At 43.7% G+C, this 14,753-nt stretch overlaps 9 non-coding genes across 9 annotated transcripts; all 9 read right to left on the reverse strand.

The window, feature by feature from the left end:
• Nucleotides 1-622: 622 nt before the first annotated feature.
• Nucleotides 623-694, reverse strand: TRNAG-CCC (transfer RNA glycine (anticodon CCC)). The gene has a single exon. It is a non-coding gene; the product is annotated as a tRNA-Gly (tRNA).
• A 1,529-nt stretch (nucleotides 695-2,223) lies between these two features.
• TRNAG-UCC (transfer RNA glycine (anticodon UCC)) lies at nucleotides 2,224-2,295 on the reverse strand. Its single transcript has one exon. It is a non-coding gene; the product is annotated as a tRNA-Gly (tRNA).
• A 1,513-nt stretch (nucleotides 2,296-3,808) lies between these two features.
• Nucleotides 3,809-3,880, reverse strand: TRNAG-CCC (transfer RNA glycine (anticodon CCC)). Its single transcript has one exon. It is a non-coding gene; the product is annotated as a tRNA-Gly (tRNA).
• A 1,529-nt stretch (nucleotides 3,881-5,409) lies between these two features.
• On the reverse strand, nucleotides 5,410-5,481 carry TRNAG-UCC (transfer RNA glycine (anticodon UCC)). The gene has a single exon. It is a non-coding gene; the product is annotated as a tRNA-Gly (tRNA).
• Nucleotides 5,482-7,003: 1,522 nt separating this feature from the next.
• On the reverse strand, nucleotides 7,004-7,075 carry TRNAG-CCC (transfer RNA glycine (anticodon CCC)). Its single transcript has one exon. It is a non-coding gene; the product is annotated as a tRNA-Gly (tRNA).
• A 1,533-nt stretch (nucleotides 7,076-8,608) lies between these two features.
• On the reverse strand, nucleotides 8,609-8,680 carry TRNAG-UCC (transfer RNA glycine (anticodon UCC)). Its single transcript has one exon. It is a non-coding gene; the product is annotated as a tRNA-Gly (tRNA).
• A 1,513-nt stretch (nucleotides 8,681-10,193) lies between these two features.
• TRNAG-CCC (transfer RNA glycine (anticodon CCC)) lies at nucleotides 10,194-10,265 on the reverse strand. The gene has a single exon. It is a non-coding gene; the product is annotated as a tRNA-Gly (tRNA).
• Nucleotides 10,266-11,798: 1,533 nt separating this feature from the next.
• On the reverse strand, nucleotides 11,799-11,870 carry TRNAG-UCC (transfer RNA glycine (anticodon UCC)). Its single transcript has one exon. It is a non-coding gene; the product is annotated as a tRNA-Gly (tRNA).
• A 1,513-nt stretch (nucleotides 11,871-13,383) lies between these two features.
• On the reverse strand, nucleotides 13,384-13,455 carry TRNAG-CCC (transfer RNA glycine (anticodon CCC)). The gene has a single exon. It is a non-coding gene; the product is annotated as a tRNA-Gly (tRNA).
• Nucleotides 13,456-14,753: the final 1,298 nt, after the last annotated feature.

Raw genomic sequence — 14,753 nt, forward strand, 5'->3', positions numbered from 1 at the left:
TGGAGCCAGAGATATACCCGGTGAGGGCTTGCCCGGTGTGAGGCTTTTGAGCGTTTGGGAGCGTTGTCGACGTTGGACAGGAAACTATGCGAATATGAAGCCTCCAACATTCCTGCTTCAGTGAGTGGTTCTTTCCATGGACATCTGACTCTTGGATTCCTCTCAACTTGCCTTCTGATAAAACATTTTGTGAGCAGCAGTTTCCTTCGACAGCTACAAGGTGGCGCTACATTCAGGTGAGAGCACAAGTATGCACAAAATGTTAGGGACTTTTGCCAGATTTATCGGTGGATCTTGCATATTTTTTTCAGAGGCTAGATATTGCCTAGAAATGCTTTTTAACATAGAGATGCTGGAGTTACAATGTCTGGTCGGGCCTCAGCCCTTCCATTGTTTGCCCACTGTAACAAATTTATTACCAGCACATGTGTGTTGTGACTCTGCTTTATGAAACTTATCATATATTAGGACAATGTATGTAGCAGAAGGTGCGATTGAGATGTTTGCCCACGTATTTGTTTATTTTTTTATATATGGCTGATTAATCTGTTCGTGAAATTTCCATTTTGTGACATGTTGCATTACAATATATCCTGCTTGCAGAATATATAAGTATTTTCAGTGCGTTGGCCGGGAATCGAACCCGGGTCAACTGCTTGGGAAGCAGCTATGCTCACCACTATACCACCAACGCCCTCTGATGTGTTAGCTCTCGGTTCTAAATATTACGTTGCAGAAATCAATGACTATCTTGCACCAGCTTCAATGGTGCATTTGGTTTAGATACCAACATGAGAAGCAGTAGAACGTTTTTTGCAGAGGGTAAGGAACTGGGGATTGAAACCAAGGACAAAGTTGTGCAGAAGAGAAGAAATGAAAAGCAACAGTACAAATAGTAGAAATGAGCATATATAGGCAGCATGTGAAGCAAAGCAGGGAAGAGAAAGAGAACATTCCATGAAATGCCCAGGAGATAGATAAGAGCAGAACAAAAAGGGAAGAATGAAATTCAAAGCATGCCCAGAAAGTTGTGTGAAGCTCCCACCAGTCATTTATGGTTATAATTGTGTGTCTTTACTTTCAAAGTACAGGGTTGTACCTTTCACGATCACTCTTGTATTACACAGACACGAATAGTTGAGAAGTCTTTTCTCACATAGCTGGTACAAGCTTGCACTTTTCCTTTCTGGCTATGTGGAAATGACAGCTTGGTCCTTGGAAGGAAAATCAAGCAAAATTAGCAGAGGATGGTTTCGATCCATCGACCTCTGGGTTATGGGCCCAGCACGCTTCCGCTGCGCCACTCTGCTCCTTTGTGAAAGTGTTCTGTTTATGCAGATGAGGAGGCATTCAGAGAAGTGACGTGGGATTGGTCGGGCTCTCACCTCATTTGCCTAAGTATATCGCAAGGCATGCTGGGTGCAGAAAATCTTTATCTTCCCCTCTCACAATCAGTCACAACTGAAAGTCCAGACCCTCTTATTCACTAGCCGTTTCAGGCCTTTAACAAGACAACAGCTCTCCGACGCTCTCTGTCTCTCTCTCTCTCTGTGATCCTAGTGCTTGCATGCTCAGTATTTGGCTTTACCTGGGAGCCAGAGATCTACCCGGTGAGGGCTTGCCGGTATAAGGCTTTAGAGCGTTTGGGAGCGTTCGGTACATGAGAGGACGTTGGACTGGAAGCTATGCAAATTTGAAGCATCCAAACTTCCTGCTGCAGTCGGAGGCTCTTTCCATGGACATCTGCCTTTTGGATTCCTCTAAACTTGCCCTCTGATGAAACATTTTGTGAGCTGCAGTTACCTCCGACGGCTACAAGGTGGTGCTACATTCAGGTGAGGGCACAAGTATGCACAAAATGTTGGGGACTTTTGCCAGATTTATTGCTGGATCTTGCATATTTTTTTCAGAGGCTAAATATTGCCTAGGAAATGCTTTTTAACATAGAGATGCTGGAGTTAAAATGTCTGGTCGGGCCTCAGCCCTTTCATTGTCTGCCCACTGTAACATATTTTTTTACCAGTACATGTGAGTGGTGACTCTGCTTTATGAAACTTATCATATATTAGGACAATGAATATAGCAGAAGGGGCGATCGAAATGCTTGCCTACATATTTGTTTATTTTTTATATAATGGCTGATTAACCTCTTAATTATATTACCATTTTGTGAAATGTTGCTTTAAAATATATCCTGCTTGCAGAATATATAAGTATTTGTACTGCGTTGGCCGGGAATCGAACCCGGGTCAACTGCTTGGAAGGCAGCTATGCTCACCACTATACCACCAACGCCCTCTGATATTTGCACTCTCGGTTCTAAACATTAGGACCCTGAGTTCAATGACTATCATGCACCAGCTTCAATGGTGCATTTGGTTTAGATACCAACATGAAAAGCAATAGAAAGTTTTTGTAGAGGGTAAGGAACTGGGATTGAAACCAAGGACAAAGCTGTGCAGAAGAGAAGAATGGAAAGCAGCAATACAAATAATAGATATGAACACATAGAGGCAGCATGGGAAGCAAAGCAGGGAAGAGAAATAGAGAACATTCCATGAAATGCCCAGGAGATAGATAAGAGCAGAACAAAAAAGGGAAGAATGAAATTCAAAGCCTCCACATAAAAGTGTTTGAAGGTCCCACCAGTCATTCATGCTTATTATTGTGTGCCTTTACTTTCAAAGTACAGTGTGGAGCTTTTGACGATCCCTCTCTTGTATTTCAGCAGACACAGATAGTTGAGAAGTCTTTTCTCACATAGCTGGCACAAGCTTGCGCTTTTCCTTGCTGGTAGCGTGGAAATGACAGCTTGGTCCTTGGAAGTAAAATCAAGCAAAATTAGCAGAGGATGGTTTCGATCCATCGACCTCTGGGTTATGGGCCCAGCACGCTTCCGCTGCGCCACTCTGCTCCGTTGTGAAAGTGTTCTTTTTATGCAGATAAGGAGCATTAGACAGAGTAGCATGGGATTGGTCTGGCTCTCACCTCATTTGCATAAGTATATCCCAAGGCATGCTGGGTGCAGAAAAACTTCATCTTCCCCTCTCACAATCAGTCATAACTGAAAGTCAGACACTCTTAGGCACTAGCCGTTTCAGGCCTTTATCAAGACAGTAGCTCTTGAACCATCTCTCTCTCGCTCTGTGATCCTAGCACTAGCATGCTCAGGATTTGGCTTTACCTTGGAGCCAGAGATATACCCGGTGAGGGCTTGCCCGGTGTGAGGCTTTTGAGCGTTTGGGAGCGTTGTCGACATTGGACAGGAAACTATGCGAATATGAAGCCTCCAACATTCCTGCTTCAGTGAGTGGTTCTTTCCATGGACATCTGACTCTTGGATTCCTCTCAACTTGCCTTCTGATAAAACATTTTGTGAGCAGCAGTTTCCTTCGACAGCTACAAGGTGGCGCTACATTCAGGTGAGAGCACAAGTATGCACAAAATGTTAGGGACTTTTGCCAGATTTATCGGTGGATCTTGCATATTTTTTTCAGAGGCTAGATATTGCCTAGAAATGCTTTTTAACATAGAGATGCTGGAGTTACAATGTCTGGTCGGGCCTCAGCCCTTCCATTGTTTGCCCACTGTAACAAATTTATTACCAGCACATGTGTGTTGTGACTCTGCTTTATGAAACTTATCATATATTAGGACAATGTATGTAGCAGAAGGTGCGATTGAGATGTTTGCCCACGTATTTGTTTATTTTTTTATATATGGCTGATTAATCTGTTCGTGAAATTTCCATTTTGTGACATGTTGCATTACAATATATCCTGCTTGCAGAATATATAAGTATTTTCAGTGCGTTGGCCGGGAATCGAACCCGGGTCAACTGCTTGGGAAGCAGCTATGCTCACCACTATACCACCAACGCCCTCTGATGTGTTAGCTCTCGGTTCTAAATATTACGTTGCAGAAATCAATGACTATCTTGCACCAGCTTCAATGGTGCATTTGGTTTAGATACCAACATGAGAAGCAGTAGAACGTTTTTTGCAGAGGGTAAGGAACTGGGGATTGAAACCAAGGACAAAGTTGTGCAGAAGAGAAGAAATGAAAAGCAACAGTACAAATAGTAGAAATGAGCATATATAGGCAGCATGTGAAGCAAAGCAGGGAAGAGAAAGAGAACATTCCATGAAATGCCCAGGAGATAGATAAGAGCAGAACAAAAAGGGAAGAATGAAATTCAAAGCATGCCCAGAAAGTTGTGTGAAGCTCCCACCAGTCATTTATGGTTATAATTGTGTGTCTTTACTTTCAAAGTACAGGGTTGTACCTTTCACGATCACTCTTGTATTATACAGACACGAATAGTTGAGAAGTCTTTTCTCACATAGCTGGTACAAGCTTGCACTTTTCCTTTCTGGCTATGTGGAAATGACAGCTTGGTCCTTGGAAGGAAAATCAAGCAAAATTAGCAGAGGATGGTTTCGATCCATCGACCTCTGGGTTATGGGCCCAGCACGCTTCCGCTGCGCCACTCTGCTCCTTTGTGAAAGTGTTCTGTTTATGCAGATGAGGAGGCATTCAGAGAAGTGACGTGGGATTGGTCGGGCTCTCACCTCATTTGCCTAAGTATATCGCAAGGCATGCTGGGTGCAGAAAATCTTTATCTTCCCCTCTCACAATCAGTCACAACTGAAAGTCCAGACCCTCTTATTCACTAGCCGTTTCAGGCCTTTAACAAGACAACAGCTCTCCGACGCTCTCTGTCTCTCTCTCTCTCTGTGATCCTAGTGCTTGCATGCTCAGTATTTGGCTTTACCTGGGAGCCAGAGATCTACCCGGTGAGGGCTTGCCGGTATAAGGCTTTAGAGCGTTTGGGAGCGTTCGGTACATGAGAGGACGTTGGACTGGAAGCTATGCAAATTTGAAGCATCCAAACTTCCTGCTGCAGTCGGAGGCTCTTTCCATGGACATCTGCCTTTTGGATTCCTCTAAACTTGCCCTCTGATGAAACATTTTGTGAGCTGCAGTTACCTCCGACGGCTACAAGGTGGTGCTACATTCAGGTGAGGGCACAAGTATGCACAAAATGTTGGGGACTTTTGCCAGATTTATTGCTGGATCTTGCATATTTTTTTCAGAGGCTAAATATTGCCTAGGAAATGCTTTTTAACATAGAGATGCTGGAGTTAAAATGTCTGGTCGGGCCTCAGCCCTTTCATTGTCTGCCCACTGTAACATATTTTTTTACCAGTACATGTGAGTGGTGACTCTGCTTTATGAAACTTATCATATATTAGGACAATGAATATAGCAGAAGGGGCGATCGAAATGCTTGCCTACATATTTGTTTATTTTTTATATAATGGCTGATTAACCTCTTAATTATATTACCATTTTGTGAAATGTTGCTTTAAAATATATCCTGCTTGCAGAATATATAAGTATTTGTACTGCGTTGGCCGGGAATCGAACCCGGGTCAACTGCTTGGAAGGCAGCTATGCTCACCACTATACCACCAACGCCCTCTGATCTTTGCACTCTCGGTTCTAAACATTAGGACCCTGAGTTCAATGACTATCATGCACCAGCTTCAATGGTGCATTTGGTTTAGATACCAACATGAAAAGCAATAGAAAGTTTTTGTAGAGGGTAAGGAACTGGGATTGAAACCAAGGACAAAGCTGTGCAGAAGAGAAGAATGGAAAGCAGCAATACAAATAATAGATATGAACACATAGAGGCAGCATGGGAAGCAAAGCAGGGAAGAGAAATAGAGAACATTCCATGAAATGCCCAGGAGATAGATAAGAGCAGAACAAAAAAGGGAAGAATGAAATTCAAAGCCTCCACATAAAAGTGTTTGAAGGTCCCACCAGTCATTCATGCTTATTATTGTGTGCCTTTACTTTCAAAGTACAGTGTGGAGCTTTTGACGATCCCTCTCTTGTATTTCAGCAGACACAGATAGTTGAGAAGTCTTTTCTCACATAGCTGGCACAAGCTTGCGCTTTTCCTTGCTGGTAGCGTGGAAATGACAGCTTGGTCCTTGGAAGTAAAATCAAGCAAAATTAGCAGAGGATGGTTTCGATCCATCGACCTCTGGGTTATGGGCCCAGCACGCTTCCGCTGCGCCACTCTGCTCCGTTGTGAAAGTGTTCTTTTTATGCAGATAAGGAGCATTAGGCAGAGTAGCATGGGATTGGTCTGGCTCTCACCTCATTTGCATAAGTATATCCCAAGGCATGCTGGGTGCAGAAAAACTTCATCTTCCCCTCTCACAATCAGTCATAACTGAAAGTCAGACACTCTTAGGCACTAGCCGTTTCAGGCCTTTATCAAGACAGTAGCTCTTGAACCATCTCTCTCTCGCTCTGTGATCCTAGCACTAGCATGCTCAGGATTTGGCTTTACCTTGGAGCCAGAGATATACCCGGTGAGGGCTTGCCCGGTGTGAGGCTTTTGAGCGTTTGGGAGCGTTCGGGACGTGAGTGGACGTTGGACAGGAAACTATGCGAATATGAAGCCTCCAACATTCCTGCTTCAGTGAGTGGTTCTTTCCATGGACATCTGACTCTTGGATTCCTCTCAACTTGCCTTCTGATAAAACATTTTGTGAGCAGCAGTTTCCTTCGACAGCTACAAGGTGGCGCTACATTCAGGTGAGAGCACAAGTATGCACAAAATGTTAGGGACTTTTGCCAGATTTATCGGTGGATCTTGCATATTTTTTCAGAGGCTAGATATTGCCTAGAAATGCTTTTTAACATAGAGATGCTGGAGTTACAATGTCTGGTCGGGCCTCAGCCCTTCCATTGTTTGCCCACTGTAACAAATTTATTACCAGCACATGTGTGTTGTGACTCTGCTTTATGAAACTTATCATATATTAGGACAATGTATGTAGCAGAAGGTGCGATTGAGATGTTTGCCCACGTATTTGTTTATTTTTTTATATATGGCTGATTAATCTGTTCGTGAAATTTCCATTTCGTGACATGTTGCATTACAATATATCCTGCTTGCAGAATATATAAGTATTTTCAGCGCGTTGGCCGGGAATCGAACCCGGGTCAACTGCTTGGGAAGCAGCTATGCTCACCACTATACCACCAACGCCCTCTGATGTGTTAGCTCTCGGTTCTAAATATTACGTTGCAGAAATCAATGACTATCTTGCACCAGCTTCAATGGTGCATTTGGTTTAGATACCAACATGAGAAGCAGTAGAACGTTTTTTGCAGAGGGTAAGGAACTGGGGATTGAAACCAAGGACAAAGTTGTGCAGAAGAGAAGAAATGAAAAGCAACAGTACAAATAGTAGAAATGAGCATATATAGGCAGCATGGGAAGCAAAGCAGGGAAGAGAAAGAGAACATTCCATGAAATGCCCAGGAGATATATAAGAGCAGAACAAAAAGGGAAGAATGAAATTCAAAGCATGCCCAGAAAGTTGTGTGAAGCTCCCACCAGTCAGTCATTTATGGTTATAATTGTGTGTCTTTACTTTCAAAGTACAGGGTTGTACCTTTCACGATCACTCTTGTATTACACAGACACGAATAGTTGAGAAGTCTTTTCTCACATAGCTGGCACAAGCTTGCACTTTTCCTTTCTGGCTATGTGGAAATGACAGCTTGGTCCTTGGAAGGAAAATCAAGCAAAATTAGCAGAGGATGGTTTCGATCCATCGACCTCTGGGTTATGGGCCCAGCACGCTTCCGCTGCGCCACTCTGCTCCTTTGTGAAAGTGTTCTCTTTATGCAGATGAGGAGGCATTCAGAGAAGTGACGTGGGATTGGTCGGGCTCTCACCTCATTTGCCTAAGTATATCGCAAGGCATGCTGGGTGCAGAAAATCTTTATCTTCCCCTCTCACAATCAGTCACAACTGAAAGTCCAGACCCTCTTAGGCACTAGCCGTTTCAGGCCTTTAACAAGACAACAGCTCTCCGACGCTCTCTGTCTCTCTCTCTCTCTGTGATCCTAGTGCTTGCATGCTCAGTATTTGGCTTTTCCTGGGAGCCAGAGATCTACCCGGTGAGGGCTTGCCGGTATAAGGCTTTAGAGCGTTTGGGAGCGTTCGGTACATGAGAGGACGTTGGACTGGAAGCTATGCAAATTTGAAGCATCCAAACTTCCTGCTGCAGTCGGAGGCTCTTTCCATGGACATCTGCCTTTTGGATTCCTCTAAACTTGCCCTCTGATGAAACATTTTGTGAGCTGCAGTTACCTCCGACGGCTACAAGGTGGTGCTACATTCAGGTGAGGGCACAAGTATGCACAAAATGTTGGGGACTTTTGCCAGATTTATTGCTGGATCTTGCATATTTTTTTCAGAGGCTAAATATTGCCTAGGAAATGCTTTTTAACATAGAGATGCTGGAGTTAAAATGTCTGGTTGGGCCTCAGCCCTTTCATTGTCTGCCCACTGTAACATATTTTTTTACCAGTACATGTGAGTGGTGACTCTGCTTTATGAAACTTATCATATATTAGGACAATGAATATAGCAGAAGGGGCGATCGAAATGCTTGCCTACATATTTGTTTATTTTTTATATAATGGCTGATTAACCTCTTAATTATATTACCATTTTGTGAAATGTTGCTTTAAAATATATCCTGCTTGCAGAATATATAAGTATTTGTACTGCGTTGGCCGGGAATCGAACCCGGGTCAACTGCTTGGAAGGCAGCTATGCTCACCACTATACCACCAACGCCCTCTGATCTTTGCGCTCTCGGTTCTAAACATTAGGACCCTGAGTTCAATGACTATCATGCACCAGCTTCAATGGTGCATTTGGTTTAGATACCAACATGAAAAGCAATAGAAAGTTTTTGTAGAGGGTAAGGAACTGGGATTGAAACCAAGGACAAAGCTGTGCAGAAGAGAAGAATGGAAAGCAGCAATACAAATAATAGATATGAACACATAGAGGCAGCATGGGAAGCAAAGCAGGGAAGAGAAATAGAGAACATTCCATGAAATGCCCAGGAGATAGATAAGAGCAGAACAAAAAAGGGAAGAATGAAATTCAAAGCCTCCACATAAAAGTGTTTGAAGGTCCCACCAGTCATTCATGCTTATTATTGTGTGCCTTTACTTTCAAAGTACAGTGTGGAGCCTTTGACGATCCCTCTCTTGTATTTCAGCAGACACAGATAGTTGAGAAGTCTTTTCTCACATAGCTGGCACAAGCTTGCGCTTTTCCTTGCTGGTAGCGTGGAAATGACAGCTTGGTCCTTGGAAGTAAAATCAAGCAAAATTAGCAGAGGATGGTTTCGCTCCATCGACCTCTGGGTTATGGGCCCAGCACGCTTCCGCTGCGCCACTCTGCTCCGTTGTGAAAGTGTTCTTTTTATGCAGATAAGGAGCATTAGGCAGAGTAGCATGGGATTGGTCTGGCTCTCACCTCATTTGCATAAGTATATCCCAAGGCATGCTGGGTGCAGAAAAACTTCATCTTCCCCTCTCACAATCAGTCATAACTGAAAGTCAGACACTCTTAGGCACTAGCCGTTTCAGGCCTTTATCAAGACAGTAGCTCTTGAACCATCTCTCTCTCGCTCTGTGATCCTAGCACTAGCATGCTCAGGATTTGGCTTTACCTTGGAGCCAGAGATATACCCGGTGAGGGCTTGCCCGGTGTGAGGCTTTTGAGCGTTTGGGAGCGTTGTGGACGTTGGACAGGAAACTATGCGAATATGAAGCCTCCAACATTCCTGCTTCAGTGAGTGGTTCTTTCCATGGACATCTGACTCTTGGATTCCTCTCAACTTGCCTTCTGATAAAACATTTTGTGAGCAGCAGTTTCCTTCGACAGCTACAAGGTGGCGCTACATTCAGGTGAGAGCACAAGTATGCACAAAATGTTAGGGACTTTTGCCAGATTTATCGGTGGATCTTGCATATTTTTTTCAGAGGCTAGATATTGCCTAGAAATGCTTTTTAACATAGAGATGCTGGAGTTACAATGTCTGGTCGGGCCTCAGCCCTTCCATTGTTTGCCCACTGTAACAAATTTATTACCAGCACATGTGTGTTGTGACTCTGCTTTATGAAACTTATCATATATTAGGACAATGTATGTAGCAGAAGGTGCGATTGAGATGTTTGCCCACGTATTTGTTTATTTTTTTATATATGGCTGATTAATCTGTTCGTGAAATTTCCATTTTGTGACATGTTGCATTACAATATATCCTGCTTGCAGAATATATAAGTATTTTCAGTGCGTTGGCCGGGAATCGAACCCGGGTCAACTGCTTGGGAAGCAGCTATGCTCACCACTATACCACCAACGCCCTCTGATGTGTTAGCTCTCGGTTCTAAATATTACGTTGCAGAAATCAATGACTATCTTGCACCAGCTTCAATGGTGCATTTGGTTTAGATACCAACATGAGAAGCAGTAGAACGTTTTTTGCAGAGGGTAAGGAACTGGGGATTGAAACCAAGGACAAAGTTGTGCAGAAGAGAAGAAATGAAAAGCAACAGTACAAATAGTAGAAATGAGCATATATAGGCAGCATGGGAAGCAAAGCAGGGAAGAGAAAGAGAACATTCCATGAAATGCCCAGGAGATATATAAGAGCAGAACAAAAAGGGAAGAATGAAATTCAAAGCATGCCCAGAAAGTTGTGTGAAGCTCCCACCAGTCAGTCATTTATGGTTATAATTGTGTGTCTTTACTTTCAAAGTACAGGGTTGTACCTTTCACGATCACTCTTGTATTACACAGACACGAATAGTTGAGAAGTCTTTTCTCACATAGCTGGCACAAGCTTGCACTTTTCCTTTCTGGCTATGTGGAAATGACAGCTTGGTCCTTGGAAGGAAAATCAAGCAAAATTAGCAGAGGATGGTTTCGATCCATCGACCTCTGGGTTATGGGCCCAGCACGCTTCCGCTGCGCCACTCTGCTCCTTTGTGAAAGTGTTCTCTTTATGCAGATGAGGAGGCATTCAGAGAAGTGACGTGGGATTGGTCGGGCTCTCACCTCATTTGCCTAAGTATATCGCAAGGCATGCTGGGTGCAGAAAATCTTTATCTTCCCCTCTCACAATCAGTCACAACTGAAAGTCCAGACCCTCTTAGGCACTAGCCGTTTCAGGCCTTTAACAAGACAACAGCTCTCCGACGCTCTCTGTCTCTCTCTCTCTCTGTGATCCTAGTGCTTGCATGCTCAGTATTTGGCTTTTCCTGGGAGCCAGAGATCTACCCGGTGAGGGCTTGCCGGTATAAGGCTTTAGAGCGTTTGGGAGCGTTCGGTACATGAGAGGACGTTGGACTGGAAGCTATGCAAATTTGAAGCATCCAAACTTCCTGCTGCAGTCGGAGGCTCTTTCCATGGACATCTGCCTTTTGGATTCCTCTAAACTTGCCCTCTGATGAAACATTTTGTGAGCTGCAGTTACCTCCGACGGCTACAAGGTGGTGCTACATTCAGGTGAGGGCACAAGTATGCACAAAATGTTGGGGACTTTTGCCAGATTTATTGCTGGATCTTGCATATTTTTTTCAGAGGCTAAATATTGCCTAGGAAATGCTTTTTAACATAGAGATGCTGGAGTTAAAATGTCTGGTTGGGCCTCAGCCCTTTCATTGTCTGCCCACTGTAACATATTTTTTTACCAGTACATGTGAGTGGTGACTCTGCTTTATGAAACTTATCATATATTAGGACAATGAATATAGCAGAAGGGGCGATCGAAATGCTTGCCTACATATTTGTTTATTTTTTATATAATGGCTGATTAACCTCTTAATTATATTACCATTTTGTGAAATGTTGCTTTAAAATATATCCTGCTTGCAGAATATATAAGTATTTGTACTGCGTTGGCCGGGAATCGAACCCGGGTCAACTGCTTGGAAGGCAGCTATGCTCACCACTATACCACCAACGCCCTCTGATCTTTGCGCTCTCGGTTCTAAACATTAGGACCCTGAGTTCAATGACTATCATGCACCAGCTTCAATGGTGCATTTGGTTTAGATACCAACATGAAAAGCAATAGAAGGTTTTTTTAGAGGGTAAGGAACTGGGATTGAAACCAAGGACAAAGCTGTGCAGAAGAGAAGAATGGAAAGCAGCAATACAAATAATAGATATGAACACATAGAGGCAGCATGGGAAGCAAAGCAGGGAAGAGAAATAGAGAACATTCCATGAAATGCCCAGGAGATAGATAAGAGCAGAACAAAAAAGGGAAGAATGAAATTCAAAGCCTCCACATAAAAGTGTTTGAAGGTCCCACCAGTCATTCATGCTTATTATTGTGTGCCTTTACTTTCAAAGTACAGTGTGGAGCCTTTGACGATCCCTCTCTTGTATTTCAGCAGACACAGATAGTTGAGAAGTCTTTTCTCACATAGCTGGCACAAGCTTGCGCTTTTCCTTGCTGGTAGCGTGGAAATGACAGCTTGGTCCTTGGAAGTAAAATCAAGCAAAATTAGCAGAGGATGGTTTCGCTCCATCGACCTCTGGGTTATGGGCCCAGCACGCTTCCGCTGCGCCACTCTGCTCCGTTGTGAAAGTGTTCTTTTTATGCAGATAAGGAGCATTAGGCAGAGTAGCATGGGATTGGTCTGGCTCTCACCTCATTTGCATAAGTATATCCCAAGGCATGCTGGGTGCAGAAAAACTTCATCTTCCCCTCTCACAATCAGTCATAACTGAAAGTCAGACACTCTTAGGCACTAGCCGTTTCAGGCCTTTATCAAGACAGTAGCTCTTGAACCATCTCTCTCTCGCTCTGTGATCCTAGCACTAGCATGCTCAGGATTTGGCTTTACCTTGGAGCCAGAGATATACCCGGTGAGGGCTTGCCCGGTGTGAGGCTTTTGAGCGTTTGGGAGCGTTGTGGACGTTGGACAGGAAACTATGCGAATATGAAGCCTCCAACATTCCTGCTTCAGTGAGTGGTTCTTTCCATGGACATCTGACTCTTGGATTCCTCTCAACTTGCCTTCTGATAAAACATTTTGTGAGCAGCAGTTTCCTTCGACAGCTACAAGGTGGCGCTACATTCAGGTGAGAGCACAAGTATGCACAAAATGTTAGGGACTTTTGCCAGATTTATCGGTGGATCTTGCATATTTTTTTCAGAGGCTAGATATTGCCTAGAAATGCTTTTTAACATAGAGATGCTGGAGTTACAATGTCTGGTCGGGCCTCAGCCCTTCCATTGTTTGCCCACTGTAACAAATTTATTACCAGCACATGTGTGTTGTGACTCTGCTTTATGAAACTTATCATATATTAGGACAATGTATGTAGCAGAAGGTGCAATTGAGATGTTTGCCCACGTATTTGTTTATTTTTTTATATATGGCTGATTAATCTGTTCGTGAAATTTCCATTTTGTGACATGTTGCATTACAATATATCCTGCTTGCAGAATATATAAGTATTTTCAGTGCGTTGGCCGGGAATCGAACCCGGGTCAACTGCTTGGGAAGCAGCTATGCTCACCACTATACCACCAACGCCCTCTGATGTGTTAGCTCTCGGTTCTAAATATTACGTTGCAGAAATCAATGACTATCTTGCACCAGCTTCAATGGTGCATTTGGTTTAGATACCAACATGAGAAGCAGTAGAACGTTTTTTGCAGAGGGTAAGGAACTGGGGATTGAAACCAAGGACAAAGTTGTGCAGAAGAGAAGAAATGAAAAGCAACAGTACAAATAGTAGAAATGAGCATATATAGGCAGCATGGGAAGCAAAGCAGGGAAGAGAAAGAGAACATTCCATGAAATGCCCAGGAGATAGATAAGAGCAGAACAAAAAGGGAAGAATGAAATTCAAAGCATGCCCAGAAAGTTGTGTGAAGCTCCCACCAGTCATTTATGGTTATAATTGTGTGTCTTTACTTTCAAAGTACAGGGTTGTACCTTTCACGATCACTCTTGTATTACACAGACACGAATAGTTGAGAAGTCTTTTCTCACATAGCTGGTACAAGCTTGCACTTTTCCTTTCTGGCTATGTGGAAATGACAGCTTGGTCCTTGGAAGGAAAATCAAGCAAAATTAGCAGAGGATGGTTTCGATCCATCGACCTCTGGGTTATGGGCCCAGCACGCTTCCGCTGCGCCACTCTGCTCCTTTGTGAAAGTGTTCTGTTTATGCAGATGAGGAGGCATTCAGAGAAGTGACGTGGGATTGGTCGGGCTCTCACCTCATTTGCCTAAGTATATCGCAAGGCATGCTGGGTGCAGAAAATCTTTATCTTCCCCTCTCACAATCAGTCACAACTGAAAGTCCAGACCCTCTTATTCACTAGCCGTTTCAGGCCTTTAACAAGACAACAGCTCTCCGACGCTCTCTGTCTCTCTCTCTCTCTGTGATCCTAGTGCTTGCATGCTCAGTATTTGGCTTTACCTGGGAGCCAGAGATCTACCCGGTGAGGGCTTGCCGGTATAAGGCTTTAGAGCGTTTGGGAGCGTTCGGTACATGAGAGGACGTTGGACTGGAAGCTATGCAAATTTGAAGCATCCAAACTTCCTGCTGCAGTCGGAGGCTCTTTCCATGGACATCTGCCTTTTGGATTCCTCTAAACTTGCCCTCTGATGAAACATTTTGTGAGCTGCAGTTACCTCCGACGGCTACAAGGTGGTGCTACATTCAGGTGAGGGCACAAGTATGCACAAAATGTTGGGGACTTTTGCCAGATTTATTGCTGGATCTTGCATATTTTTTTCAGAGGCTAAATATTGCCTAGGAAATGCTTTTTAACATAGAGATGCTGGAGTTAAAATGTCTGGTCGGGCCTCAGCCCTTTCATT

The sequence above is a fragment of the Lissotriton vulgaris genome, chromosome 9, assembly GCF_964263255.1.
Source record: "Lissotriton vulgaris chromosome 9, aLisVul1.2, whole genome shotgun sequence".
Classification (NCBI taxonomy): domain Eukaryota; kingdom Metazoa; phylum Chordata; class Amphibia; order Caudata; family Salamandridae; genus Lissotriton; species Lissotriton vulgaris.